Below are 15,594 nucleotides of genomic sequence, written 5' to 3' on the forward strand. Positions count from 1 at the left end.
GCAGAAAGAATAACGCAAGAGGTAGTACCAAACCTGATCTCAAATTGGACCTTACTACAGAGCCATAGGGACAAAGACAGAGCGGTACTGGCACAAAAACAGACACTTTAACAGTTCCACCAGGAAAATGTTGTCCCCTTCTAGATTTAGGAAATAGATGGGGATTCATTTTTCTTGCTTTTACCCCCGTTGAGTTTAACAGGACAAGTTTGCATTTCAGCCATGCTCCTCTCCCTAGTATTTTTCCTCTCCAACAAGGACACAGTTATCACCTAAATGGTAAGTTAGGACAAATTAGATTCCTGATGAGAATACTCATGGGTGATGAGAATACTCATGGGTGAATCAAAATGGCGGGGGGGGGGGGGGGGGGGGGGGGAATGTGTGGTGGAAACACCAAGTCTCCAAATAAATGAAAGAAAACATGAAGCTAAGTTTTGTTTAAAGCCGAGAATAATTTTCCTCCACACATAAAACAAATATTGGGCACTTAAAACCTGACCCAAGAAACTACCTTCCCACAACAAGAAAGCTAAAAACATAATTCATGACCAAAGATCACTCACTGTTTATTCTTAATGATGGCACATGATACATTGGGGAGATCAGCAGTGTTTGAGACATCTCTGGCCAGCTGTTCATCATTTTGCAGTAGAAGAGGAAGAATTTTTGTATCTATGTCCTCCATTAAATGACCCGAGGAGAGAAACATTTATGGTGTTTTATCATTTAGCAAAAGGACCTTGAAAATATTAAAGATGTGGTGAATGGATTCCAGATTTGCTGAAGTCAATCTTCTTGATAATAAGCTTCCGTTTAGAACAACAAGAAAGGAATTGCAGCCTGGGCTGCTCAGTTCTCTCTTGTGCCCTCGAGTGGTGTTTCTAAGCATGAGAGAAAAAAAAAAGAAAAAAAAGAACAGATTTAAGTCAGAAAGCCTACAACATTTTGAGCAGCTCCACAGCTATATGACCTTGATTCACCTTCCTAATGCTGCCCCTGCCCTGTAGGTTGGCACTACAGGTCTGTTTAATGCAAATATGCAGAGATCGACTACCCCCAATTTCACATCACTCTCCACCTCAATCTGTAACTTGCAATAAAGCAAAGCCCAGATCATGTTAATATATCTTCTATCTAATTAAAGAAAACCTCAACCTCTATTCCCTTTGCAATACTGTGTCCCGACAAGTGAGAGAGCTTATGCCCTTTGAAAGAATCCTTTGGGAAATGTCCCTAGGGATATGAACAGCTAAGAACTTTGTCTCAGAAAATGGTGGAGTGAGCCAGCAAAGTGTTTCAACATAACCAATCTCTCTTGTGAAGCTTTGAAGGGTTCTGAAGACACCATTAAAAATTAAATAAAAAGCCTCGGCTTGCATTTGTGCATGCTTCAATAGGCAAAAAAGTTATATTTAATGCAGAGGGTGTTGAATCTGAATTAGTACAAATATTATTAATTTAATGTTCATACTGCATTTTATGGTTTATAAACTGGTTTGCCATAATTTTATACATTTTCCTCACAGCAGCACTATAAAATATATCAGCATTTTATTTTTTCCGCTTGATGGATGAGGCGAGCCTTAATAAGTGATTCATTTCTTTCCTGTGCATATTGGTTAACTGGTAAATGATTAATTTATGTCTACATGAACTTCATCACTCAGAGTATTTATTTAAGTGTGAGTTGGTATTTATTTTGCCTGCAAAGCATCACAGTATCCAATTATATATGCATGCTTTAAAGGCAGTAAAGCAGCCACCAAAGGCTAATGCAACATTAAGTCAGACTTTAAATCCATAGTAAATTCCAAGTTAAGGTATTTAAATCAGCCACTCTCCTTTCTCCCCACTCAGGTTCATATGGGTGAGAAATGGCTCCTCTATTAAATGGCAAAGTGGCACCTGGGTAATCACCAAAGATGCATTGCGATTTTTCAGAGTTCAAATATTAACTAAAGAAAGAACCTGAAGACTGATCCATTGCACCCAGTGAGGGGAGAAGAATAATTGAATCCTTTCATTTATATCTGCCTGCAGAATGGTTTTGCAATTGTGAGGATGTTGATTTTTCTCCCTTCCTTCCTCTTTTAGGGATCATCATTAACTTCGCACCCATAAAATGGCTCTTTCTATGGTCTTTGTTTAGCTTCCTATGGCCCTGATAAAACCTCTGACAGCTTACCGGAGGAAGGGGTCATTTTAGCTCACAGTTCAAGGTACCATCCATCGTGGTGGGAAAGGCAGGGTGGCTTGATCACATGACATCCACAATTACGAAGTAGAGAAGGATGCACACATGCTGTTCCTCAGTTAACCTTCTCTAGTTTTATAGTTCTGGATCCCAGGCAAGAAATAGTGCCACCAACAGTTAAGATGGGTGTTCCCATATCAACCCAGCCATCACCCACAGGCATCCCAGAGGATAGGTTCTATAGAGTTGACAATGAACGATGTCACATTCTGCTGGTGTAGATAAGTGTGGATAACCATGTGCAGGTGATGTGCTGAGATTTCCTTGAAGAAAGTAAAAGATCTGCAAGTTCTTTGCTTCATCCTCAGCATCATCCAGGGCTATTGAGTTAAAATCTTTCCCAGAATCCAGGATTTTCAAATGCTCCCTCCTGAAGCACTTATTCAGCTGATGGGTCTTCTACCATGCTGCTCCAGATAACCCTATCATGATGCTTCTACCATGATACCCTTGTCATGATGCCCCTGAAATGATGTTCCTACTACAATGTCCCTAGCACGATGTCCCTCTCATATTGCCCCTACCATTGACACCCCTGAAATGATGATCCCATCATGCTACAACTTCAATCCTACAATTTAGAATGGAGAAGCCCCAGAAAGCTAAGCACTCTTGTTGCATCAATTTTTTTAGAGGCAATTAGAAATGTGCTTTCTTTACATGGTAACGTGTGATGTTTTTCTCCTTCATCTACAGACCTCTGTGCTCTTTACCGGAGCCAATAAAACTAAGATTTTTTTTAAATGCCTGCCAAAGAGTCCCTGTCCTAATCTCACCTGCGAGAATTTCTCAAAAAAGTCTAAATATTGACAGACATCCTGTGAGCTGTCAAAGGCAGCTGATGGAAAACACATTGTGTGGGCAGGATACTTAAACTCTTCCAGGATCCAGAAATTCTCTCTCAAGTTTAAAATACTCTTAGAATCATTAAATGCTTCAAATCCAGGAAGTGCTCTGAGGTGGATTTAATGGAAATTTTTTTGTAATTTCTATACATATGGAGATATAAAAATCCGTCATCTTAGATATACCAATGAAATGGCCTGGTATCACATTTCTTATTTCATGTGCTTTGCTATGGAGTCTTTCAATCATAACAGAGAAAAAAAATTAGAACAAGAGGCATTCATAGAAAGAAATGTCACTGAGATCTTCTCTGTGGGCTTTTGCTTAAGGATTAAATATAGCAACAACAAAAGGAGTCCAGAGTGTAGATTCCTAACTCAGAATTAGCTGACCGAGTTTTTCTGGATTATTTTTATATGAGAATGACTGACTACACATATATAGATTATATGTATGGAAAGAGAAAATATAGACTCTTTAGTCATTTTACTCTCTGTTATAAAAAAAAACAGAAAAAGATATACATGCAATGAAAATAAACGTTCCAAATATAAACATATAAAGTATAGCAATCCCATGTTTTCAAAACCCCTTTCAGCGAGCAAGAAGGCTGATAGGATATTCTCCCAGATCTCCAGGTATCACAGGATTCCTTGTGAAACAAGCCGAGAATTGTTGACAGAGCTCGTTCTCCTCATGTCTTTTATTTGACATGTATTGCAGCCTCCAAATTAGACATATCATTTCCCCTTGAGAACACCATGTCCTTATCCAGCCTTACAAGAGAGTTGGGAGTTTACACACTTCCCAGTATACCAGTGAGCTGAATGGGTGGGTGGAGAAGCCAATGAGATTTCTTCTGTGCTCTCTTTCTCCATTGACTATCTCATAACATGGGACACAAGCGGGCATGGTTCCCCTTTCTCGGGTGCTCTGCTTGGTCCCCAGGTTCTAAGTTTTGCAATACAGGAACCCATCATTACGGTCTTCTCTGTTTCCTTGCCATCTTTGTATATAATTCAGATAACTTTCACCAAAAGGAAACTTTTCAACGGCTTTTTTTTTTCTAATTTATCTATTTTTAAGTTTCCATAAAAGCGTGACGTTGATTGTGTTTGCCTTCGTCTTTGTCCTGGCTCCTCCTCTCATGAGTCCCCCTCATTTCCTAGACACTTTCCCCTCTATTTTCATGTCCCATGTGCATATGTGATTTTAGGTGTCTATATAAATTCTGGGAACCACGAATGAGAAAATGTGACGTGCATCATTCTGAAACTGACAATTTGCCCTACATTCTTATGTGGAAATGTTGAAAACTAATGGCAGTCACAAGTGAGAACCCTGTATTCTCTTTGAAGGCGAACTAATATCAAGTCAGGTCACCATGATTTATCAGAACAGTGCCTGGAGAATGTACTGACCCTCATTTGGCTACCTGATAGAGAGTAGAATGTTTACATAACTATTACCTAGAATTTCCCTTTCAGCTTAGTACGCCAGTCTTTAATCCATCCGTGTGTAACTTAAAAGTCCTCATGAGTTAAACATTCCTATCCCTCAGAAGTTGGTTTATTCCTTCGTGGAGGGGGGGAGATTCAAAAGGTTAGGTAAGAAAGTATCTTAATGTAGAAAGAAGACCAAGAGACAGCAATATCAGGTGATGAGGAGGGATGGAGAGTAAGCAAAAAGACATGTGGGACATGGTACAGGGACAGAGTCCAGCCTAGGAAAGGGCTACAGGGAGGAACAGGGGTAGAAGACCTGCAGGAGAGGGAGGAAAGAGAAACACAGAACACAGTTCAAGCACGTTATGATGGCGTCTAATATGTCATACGCTGATTTTGAAAAGATAGTCTACAAAATCTATCGTACCTTTCTGCCAGTTGAAAGAGTAAGACCCTAACCTAATCTAGGAATCCCTCCATGGGGGGAAGGCAGAGAGAGAGAGAGACAGAGAGACAGAGACACAGACAGACGGACAGACAGACAGACAGACAGACAGACAGAACAGCATTAACCTCTCATGACTCTGAAATACTGGCTGTTCCTTCCATCTTATTCCCAGGCTCTGGACTCAGACTATGGAATCTATTCATTGATTACAGTTCTCCCTCTCGTGTGATTATGTCTGTTGCTGAATGGAAAACCACAGCAATGAGTCAGTGCCACCCGTTAGCATGATGCCGCTTTGCTGTAAATAACGTGCTGGCATTCTGCCGTAGAGACGAATGTGCTGTTACCAGCGAGATCATTGCAGATGACACAGCTCTCAAACCCTGTCACACGGAGAAGGAAGTCTTGTTTCTGGAACATGAGCTATTTCTCATTCTTTTTGCTTGTAAAATATAATCTTCCCCATATATGCTATCATCACGCCTTCCATCCAAGGAAAAAAAAGAATATTTGTAGGCAATTACCACCAGTCCAACACTGTCCTTTGAGAAGCAGGTTAACCTAGCCAGTAACAAGGCAAGTTTAACTCCTCCAGACTTGTCAACTGGACAGTCTCTACTTAGAATCCACCATCAGCAACACAGGACAAACCCAGGAGAACTGAACTGGGAATGAATCCTTTGGCTAATAGATAGTAAATACTCCTCTTAGTGACTGCTTCTTAAAAAAAAAAAAAAAAAAAAAAAAACCTAATTCAATTCTCATGGCCAGAAAAATAGATGACCCTATTTTTTCTTTAGACACATAGCAAAACTTTGTGTATGAACACACAAATAAATGACCTGGTTACAAAGACATGATTCAGTTAGTGGAGTGTTTCTGTAGCATGTGTGAAGACTTGGCTTTGATTACCAGAGCCATGTAAACTGGACGTGTTAGCTCTTGCCTCTTGTCCCAACACTTAGGAAGTAGAGACAAGACTTTCAAGGTCTCAGCCGGGTCTACATGAGACTGAGACACTACATAATAAATAAATGAATAAACAAACAGAATCTACTGATTAGTCCTTATTTAATTAATTCAGCAGAGGTCCTAAGCCTGCCTAATGGGGACTGGTGACAGAGAAGAGAGGACACAATGTTGAAAGGCTCTGGGGGCTCCTCAAGTGAAGTATCGTGGGTTCTGCTCATGCATATCAGACATTAAGAATATCGTGTTTCATGTTATGTATAAAGAGAGTTCTGGAGATTGCATCTCCATTTCCAGGAACAATAGTCATCAAATGGCCTGCACTTGGCCACTTTTATTTGATTCAATAAGATCATCTTTAAGCTCACAGGTAAATTATTTTGCTTAAACTGGCCTAAAAGTCTAAGAAGATATCATCATCAGAGGTTGAAGTTTTTACCCCCTGCATCGTTTCCTCACATCAGTGTGTGGTACCCCTCCTCATGTTGAAGACATACATGCTAATGTATAGCTCAAGCCCATCCCCCATATGTCCCTGGGGCTCCTCTTACACAAGACACACAACACTAACTCTGCTTATAGTTTCTTATCCTTATTACGCTAGGCTTAAACTCTGAGCTTGTCAGGTCCTCCCAGGCTCCAGGTTTCTTCTCTGTGTACCCCCCACATCTCTGACAGCATCACCCAGGTCTATGATGCAATTTCTTTTGAGCACAAAGCCCAAATGATGAGGCATGGGGCTCCAGCTCAGTAGTAGACCACTTTCTGGGGATACATAAGGCCCTGGGATTTGGGTTCTGATGTTTTTAATGATTAAATCCCCAAACAACATTTTCAATATCCCTGCAGGAATGAAGCATTCATTCAAAACAAACGCAGAAAGAAGCCTCCATCCAGAAGCGAGGAGAGGGCATGGTTTTTCTCTCTTGGGTGCTATTCTGAATAGAGACAGGAAGCCAAGCTTAGTGACCTCATGGTGACCTGGAAGCTGTGAAATTTTGTAATCATCGATGCTCCTAGGCTCTCATCTTCATCCGACACTAACATCTAATCTGCTCTAAGCTATGAGCATGTTTAACAGATGAAAACATCTTCACAGAGGATTCCGCTTGTTTTCTCGGCAATGATTTCCTTAGCCATCATTTACATTTACAGTCAGGAAAGCCACTATCATATCGATAGGAAATTATAAAGGAAAAATCACCAGTCATACTGTGTAATGATCCATAATCTGTCTTCAGCTCTTGCCTTCTAGAAATATTTAGGCATGGTTAAAGGATTCATATGCTACATTTTGTTTCCTAAGAACCTACAATGATTCCTGCTTTCTACACTGATTGTTTCTATTTAAACACAGCCTTTGTTAATGTCACTAGCCCTTCTACTTCTGAATGAGACTACCTTCCATAGAGCAGACAGCATCTGTCAAGGTGATATGGGGAGATCAGCCAGCACCAGGCCTTCTCAATTAATCCACCAGCACTGAGTTTGCCCATGGCACCATTTGGAACACAACAGTTGGGTTATTCATTTTTGTGATGTTGAATCAGCTATTTCTTTACAGGTTTGTTTGTAGTGTGTGTGTGTGTGTGTGTGTGTGTGTGTGTGTGTGTGTGTGTGTGTCTCAATGTGACCATATATGCATGAGTGTAGTGCCCACAGAGGCCAGAAGAGGGTGTTGAATCCCCTGGAGCACAACTCGGCAGGTGGTTGTGAGCCTCCCATTGCAGGTGCAGTGAATCAAATTTGGGTCTTCTGCAAGATAGTCAGTGTTCTCAACTGCTGAGGCCTCTTCCCAGGCCCTGGGCTGTTTCAGAATCCATGGGAAAGTTCAGTGGTTGTTTCCATAACCCAGAGTGAATTACAGAATCCACATGCATCAGTCAGAGTTCCAATGCTACTGTTTATTAGATTATTACTATTAATGAGGCTGTGAGCAGACTGTCCCATAAAAACCACCCACCCTGTGGCTGGGGAGATGGCTCAGTTGGTAAAGCCCTCGTCATACAATCACAAAGGCCTGAGTTCAGTTCCCCACAAATCCACATACATGCTGGGTGTGTGGGTCCATGCCTGGCAACCCAGCACTAACAGAAGAGGTGGAAACAACAGGCATGTTCAGGCTCACTGCCCAGCCAGTTGAGCCAAATATGTCATGTCCAGATTCAGTGAAAAGGCTCTTGTCTCTAAAAAAAAAAAAAAAAAAAAAAAAAGTACACAGGTTGACCTCTGACCTCCACACGCACACATACACATGCTCCTACATACACTTTTTATACAAAGATGCATACACGTGAACAACTACATACACAATACTTTATCCTGACCCTTACATGTAAGATTCTTATTGAATCATTGTAACAATTATTTGAAGTGTTACCAAATGAAAATAGTGGACTATGTATTTATTCTGGGACATTGTTTTTTCTGATACTGACTTTGACTACTCATGAACAGTTCCACAAGCAGTTGTTTGGTATTCAGTGTGTTATTTTGTGGTTGTTGTCTGTTCCAACTGTAGTTTGGATGCTAGGGAACAAACACAGTAAGCCATAGCATCAATCTTAAGTTATAAAAGCCCCATTTGTATTGTGACACACATACAAATATAAAGGCAGAGGGAAAAATGCTTTGCAAGCTCCTTTCTGAGCTTAGTATTGTTGGAGAATAATAGGCTCTTACATTATTTGGTGACATCTTGGAAGGGCAGAAAGAATTCTACTCAGGTCAGAAATGATTCCAACATTACCTACTGGACTATTTTTAACCAAAAATTAGTTCCTTAGAGAAGTATGTATCCTTGAACTTAGCACAGTTGCTAAAAGTGATAAAATATTGAATTAATGTTTGGTACATATCCTAATGGAATTATCAACAAATACCTAACATTAAATAGAGAAAATACACAATAGAATTCATAGTTCCGTCTCTTAAATAAACACAGGACTACTAGACAGAATAATGAGTTTCAGTCCTGCAGGAGGAAGGATCTGTCCTTACTGAATATAAATAGCTACCCACCATTCACATCACCTAAACCTTGTGTCCTCAAAATGAGGAGTGGAGAGAGTTCAGTGGTTAAGGGCATATACTGACTGCTCTTGGGGAAGACCCCGGCTCAGTTCTCAGAACCCATGTTGGGTGCTTCACAGCAAACCACCTGTAACTCAAGTTCCAGAGGATCTGCAAAATCTGGCCTCCACAGGCACCTGCACTCATGTGTGCATGCACACACACACACACACACACACACACACACACACACACATACACACACACACTGTAAAAATGAAACAAATCCAAAAGAAGTACCAAAAGGCATTTCTAATGCAGTATAGCTGTCACCACCAATAACTCTCTGTGTGGACACAGACATGCACACAAAGCCCTCAAACCAATATTAAGTAATACAAGCATTGCTGCCCTTTACAGCATCATGCAAAGTAACAGTACCACAGGTTCACCATAGGCTGGCCCTTCAGACGTATAGAGCAGGAGATGAAATGGGAAACCAAGACTCCAGGTGGTGGTTGTGGTGGTGGTATTTTCAGTTGATCATATATCTATCAGTCAGGCAGTGGTCCAATTTGTTTGGTTTTCCCTTGCTGACATCAAAACTGAGATGACTTAGCCCAGCATGGTGGTCCATGCCTGTATTCACAGCACATGAGAAGTAGAGCAAAAAGGACAGAGAGTTGGAAGCCAGCCTGGAAGACGTGGTCAAAGGAAAACAATGATGTGGGTTGATCAGCTGGAAGCCCTATAGTCCCCTCCAGCAGTCACCTTGAGGTCAGGGCAATTATTCTAAGAACACCCTTACTCTTTTTCCCCAGCTCCTCAAAGTGCATCATAAAAGTTACCCTCAAACTAATCAGAAATAAAGGGTTGGTGAGCAGCTCTCAACCTGATGATCGGAGATTAGAAGAAACCCCAGAGGCCATGACTGTCCTACATCCTCTCCTGACCTCTGTCATGAGCTAGAAACCTCATGAACAGGAAGAGACAAGAGATGCTGGGCTATCCTAGTTAACAGAACGTCCAGCATTTCAGACATGATATGTCTCTGTAAACCCACTTACTGTTCTTAAACTTAAACCTTGGCACTAACGATCTGCTGACTTCCTCTGATAAGCTCCTGTCTGTTACCCTCTCTCCCTTCAGTTTTCCCATCAGCATCTCAATTACTTTCCTTAAAAAATTCTCTGAGTTGCTTTAATGTTGGGAAACACAGGGTATTGCCTAAAAAGCGCTCTCGTAAAACACCAGCAGCAATAACTTCTTTTTAGCTCGTTCTACCGCTGAAGTTGTGTTCATGGATGCTCCATCAGACCAGATGTTCCTCACATGTCTAGGGAGAGTCACACACGCCCCACCCAGTGGCTTCAGGGTTAGGATTGGTCTTTTGGAATTCCTTTCCATGAATGTTAGCTCATTTAATCTGATTAAGACTGATAGTTGTTGTTGTTGTTTTTTTTTTAAGACACTGTTTCCTTCCCCCTTTTAATAAATCAGACCCCAGTTGCTACACCTTCTTCCTCCTCCCCAATTCTTTCCCAAAGACGGAGGACAATGGGCCAGTAAGTCTCACTCCCACTGGAAACTTCAGTTCATTCATTGTCCCAACTGCCATGTTTGGAACATAAGGCATATCCTGCTTTTAGAATCAAAACACTCAAAATCTGGTAATTTGGGTATATTCCTATTTTAAGACCTAAGAATTATCTCTATCTGGAAACAAAATTCCTGTTTATACACTAGCCACTACCATTTTGAATTGAATCAGGCCGCATGTCCCACCCACGTGGCACCCCTCCACAGTAGCTTCCTGGGGCTGTAGTTGGCATCCCCCATGTTTCTAGAACCATCATTAGAATCTGTCTGGGGAAAGGCAGAGAATCTCAGGGAGCCTGTTTCCCTGCGGTCAATGGGTGGAGTTATATACGAACTAGTTATGAGAGAAGAAGGAGGACTGAGCCCAGATTAGAAGAAATTAGAAGAAAACTGGGTCAGGGTTTGAAGAAAGAGGCTGAGAGGGAAGATTCAACTCAGGCCCTTGAGGTTTTGTTCCTCTGGGTTCCAAAGAAGAAAAATCCTCTGCAGGGCCAAATTCTCTCAGGCCGTGAACTCTTTTCTATGAGCCCAGTATGACCCGTACTTCGTCCTTCCGGAAGCTTCTCTGGAAACGGAAGGCAAATAGGGGAATTTCACTGGGGTTACTTTTAAAGATTCAGAGAAAGTCCTGATGGCCACACCTCGCATTCAATAAAAGCCTGGTCATCAACGGAGGTCCTTCAAAATAACTGTTTGTTCCAGGGTTGAAATCATTTCTAAAGAATGGAGACTGTATACCCACCCCCAGGGACCAAATTCCCACCAGCCAGATCATGAAGGCGTGGAGCATGGGAGCTGTCCTCCACACTCTCCTCACTCATCTTAATCTTCCCTATCATTCTCAAGCCCAACATCTTTGTCCCTGACACAAACACAGGAACCTGACATCCCCGGTTCTTCCTGGTTAAGGCATCGCTATCACTGTGGTGTAGGTAACTCTCTTTCAGACCAAGTTGGGTTCTCGGACCTTAAGAAGCAAGAATGAATACAAACAAGCATGTATATATACCAAGAGATACTTTTATTTCTAATTGCCCCAATCATGCAGAGATTTATTTTAGTTTTTGCCTCGCCTGGACTATCATACTTCGGGATTTTCACAAAACCCATGCACACTATGGAAGCCTCTAGTTAAGACTCCTCCATCCCCTTGGGGCTCAACTGATCCCCATGTCTGAAACAACCACACTGCTTCACTCCTTTGCCCAGGACCCTGCTTGACTTTTTTTCCTAAAAAGCACCATTATTATCCACTTCATTATTACCACTCCAGCATCACTTAGAACCAGGGATTTGTTCCTATTTGTGCCTAGATGATGTAGACACCCAGAAGTTCCCCCATAAGCAGATGTTCCAGCCATTACGTGAAAATGGAGCATAAAGCAGAAAAGCACATTCGCAGGGAAGAGGGAGGATCCGGAGCCCTGGCAGGGACTGCTTCACCTCACTTTCAGCTGTCTTTCACTAGTGACTCCTGTGTGAAATCACAGGAGAACTTGGTTGACCGTCCCCTTCGTTTGGGTGTTTACACTACAATCAGAATTATCCTGATCAACTGAAAAAAAAATCAAATCAAATCACTTGATGGGAATGGCAGGATGGCTCAGCTGGCAAAGGGTCTTGCGGCCAAGCCTTAAGATCTGAGTGTGAGCCTCAGGACCCACGTGACGGAATAAATAAACCAGCTTCTGGAAGTTTCCCCCGGACCTCTGTGTGTGCTTAGTAGCATATGTGTGCCCCCCACAACACACAATCAATTGACTTATTGGTTAATAAATCAATCAATAAATAAATAATAGATGCAAATTTTAAATCACTTGACACACAAACACAGAAAGTTTAAGCAAAATTACTCATGATGCTACACCAGTAGAAGGTGGTACTAAAAGGTCGATGATTTTTTTTCTTTAAGGATATTTGGAATCTTTGCCAACTTCTCTATCTTTTCCAGGCATTTTCTCTCTCACATTCTGCACTGTAGAATCCTCTAGTCTGTTCTCTGAACTTTTAAAAATCTGTTCTCATAAATTTGTCATAGTTGCCTGATTTTTTTTTTTCCAGAGATAGCTCATCACTGTTTGAAAAGGAAAAGAAAAGTCTGTTTAGCATTCTTTAAAATTCCTGTTTCTTCTGGACGGCCAATTACTTCTTACCCAAGGAATGAGAATCTGATTTTCTTTTTAAAATATCCTCTTTTTATTTGCCCACGTTTGGGGAGGAGGAAACTGCCAATGGCAAGTCAGGGGGCCCTCAGAAATCCCGAGTTCAGCAGAAAATCAGTTCCAGAATCAATGGATTGAGGCTTTCTCATCAAAATGCTTGTCCCGTTATGCCGCCGCTAACCTCTAAAGGATGCACCATGCATACTGCCCTCGGTTCCATCCCCGACATCTTAGTAGAAAATCATTTTGTCGAGGCTGAGAGGTCCTCAGCAGTTAAAGGCATTTACTACCCTTGCAGAGAATCTGGGTTTGGTTCCCGGCACCATGTCAGGCTGCACACAGGGTAAAACATACACATATTTTTTTTTTTTAATTTTAAAAAGAAAACCTATTTTCTGCCAAACACTGCCTCAAGCAGGGGAGACACTGAAATGAAAGCAAAGAGTATACCACTCAAGAAGAGTTCGTCATTTTGCACATATTTGTAGACCACCTATTATGTTCCATGCATTATGCTAGGTACATAAACAGGAAGGAATATAATTTCAACAAGAGTCTGCACACTCTAGCTTATACAATGCTGAATCATCAAGGGGTAGAGCAATAATAGCTCAGTGATTAAGAGCACTGGCTGCTCTTCCAGAGGACCAGGGTTCAGTTCCCAGCAGCAGCATAGTGGCTCACAACCATCAACCATCTGTAACTCAGTTCTAATAGAGCAGATGCCTCTTCTGGTCTATCTCATCACCAAGTATGCATGAGATGCACAAAAATGCATGTAGGCAAAATAGTTACTTGCATAAAATAAATAAATCTTTTTTACAAAATGCTGGGTCATTGTATTGGCTAGGTTTTTTGTTTGTTTGTTTTTTGTTTTGTTTTGTTGAGACAGGGTTTCTCTTTGTAGTTTTGGTCCCTGACCTGGATCTTGCTCTGTAGAACAGGCTGGCCTTAAACTCATAGAGATCCACCTGGCTCTGTCTCCCAAGTGTTGGGTTTAAAGGCGTGCGCCACCACCACCCAGTGTATTGGCTAGTTTTATGTCAACTTGACATAAGCTAGAGTCATCTGAGAGGAGGGAGCCTCAATTGAGAAAATATCTCCATAAGACCAGGCTGTAGACAAGCCTGTAAGACATTTTCTTAATTAGTGATGAGGAAGGTCCAGCCCATTGTGGGTGGTGCCATCCCTAGGCTGGTGGTCCTGGATTCTATAAGAAACCGTGCTGAGAAAACCATGAGAAGCAAGCTAGTAAGCAGCATTCTTCCATGATCAGCTCCTGCCTCCAGGTCCCTACCATTTGAGTTTCTGTCCTGACTTCCTTTGATGATGAACTGTGATGTGGAAGTATAAGCTGAATAAACCCTTTCCTTGGCCAAGGTGTTTCATCATAACAATAAAAACCCTGACTGAGACCAGTTGGTACCAGGATAGTGAGGAATTGCTGTGACAGACCTGACCATGTTGTTTTGGGGAGGATTGCAGAAGGACTTTGGAACTCTGGGCTAGAAAAGCCATTGAGTGTTGAGAGCTCAGTGAACTGTTCTGTAGCAGCTTGGAAGATAAGAACATTGAGAGCAGTGCAGACAATGGAGGCCTGGCTTGTGAAGTTCCAGAGGAAAGCAAAGATTCTACTGGGCCTTTTGCGTGAAGAATCTGTGGTTCTGGTTAGCTGGAACTGACGAATCAGCTGTGATTAACAAGCGACCAGAACCACAAAAGTAAAAACTCTGCTTTGCTGTGATAACCATTGCTGGTCAGCTGGGGCTGAAGAATCAGCTGTGGTTAAGAAGAAACATGCGTCATTAAGGTGAAACCTTCTGGGAAGTGTTTCCTGAGAGTCAGCACATGCAAGCTGCTTTCCAAAGGTGGCCAAGGTTGTATCTATCATTGGCAGCTGAACTTGGTAGTGTAAGAATCTCTCTGGTGGCGCTGGTTTTGAGGGCATGAAGGGGTCTTGTAGAGCAGCTGAGGCTTGGCACTGTAAAACACCAGGAAAGGCCATTGGCGAAGGTGCAGCCTCGGGGGCAGTTGAAGGCCCAGGATTGAAGGGGTCATGCTGAAAAGTGGAGGCTTGGCACTATGAGGAGGGGCTGTTAGTGAAAGTGCAGCCCAGTTGCAGCAGAAGACTCCAGCATTTTGGAGATGCCAGTACCATGAGATGACCACCAAGAACAGCAGCAGCCTTGGAATAGAGCCAGCAGAAGCCTGGAAGACAAGCTGTGTGTGTCACAGAAAGTGAAGCCAGAGAAGTGACCACCAGGCCTCTTGGAGGAGCCCAGAAGACTGTGAGTGAATCCCAGATAGTTGGATGTTGAGTTATTCATACTGTTGGAATTTGGTTTTGCTATGTTCAGATTGTGACTGTGCCCTGGCTCTTCCCTCTTGAAGAGAGAAAATATTTAATTTTTACAGCTGAAAGACTTGAACTTTTATAAGAGATTTTGGATTTTTAGAGGAATCGGATATTTTAAACTAAAGTTTTAATGTGTTTGAATTTGTAAGGACTGTGGGACTTTTTAAAGTTATTAATATTTATTGTGATACCAATATTAACATGCTGTCTTGGAGATACATGAGAAAGGGAAGGTTCCAACTGAAAAATGATGTGTTTGTGTGTCAAGCTGACAAGGGGCCAGTTGTACTGGCGGGTTTTATTTCAACTTTACACAAGCTGGAGTCATCAGAGAAGAGGAAATCTCCATTGAGAAAATGCCTCCATATGACCTGGCCATAGGCTAGCCTGTTAAGGCATTTTCTTAATTAGTGAGTGATGGGAAAGGGTCCAGCCCACTGTGGGTGGGACCATCCCTGGGAGGATGGTCCTGAGTTCTATAAGAAAGCAGGCTGAACTTG

The sequence above is a fragment of the Onychomys torridus genome, chromosome 18 (assembly GCF_903995425.1).
Source record: "Onychomys torridus chromosome 18, mOncTor1.1, whole genome shotgun sequence".
NCBI classification, from domain to species: Eukaryota; Metazoa; Chordata; class Mammalia; order Rodentia; family Cricetidae; genus Onychomys; species Onychomys torridus.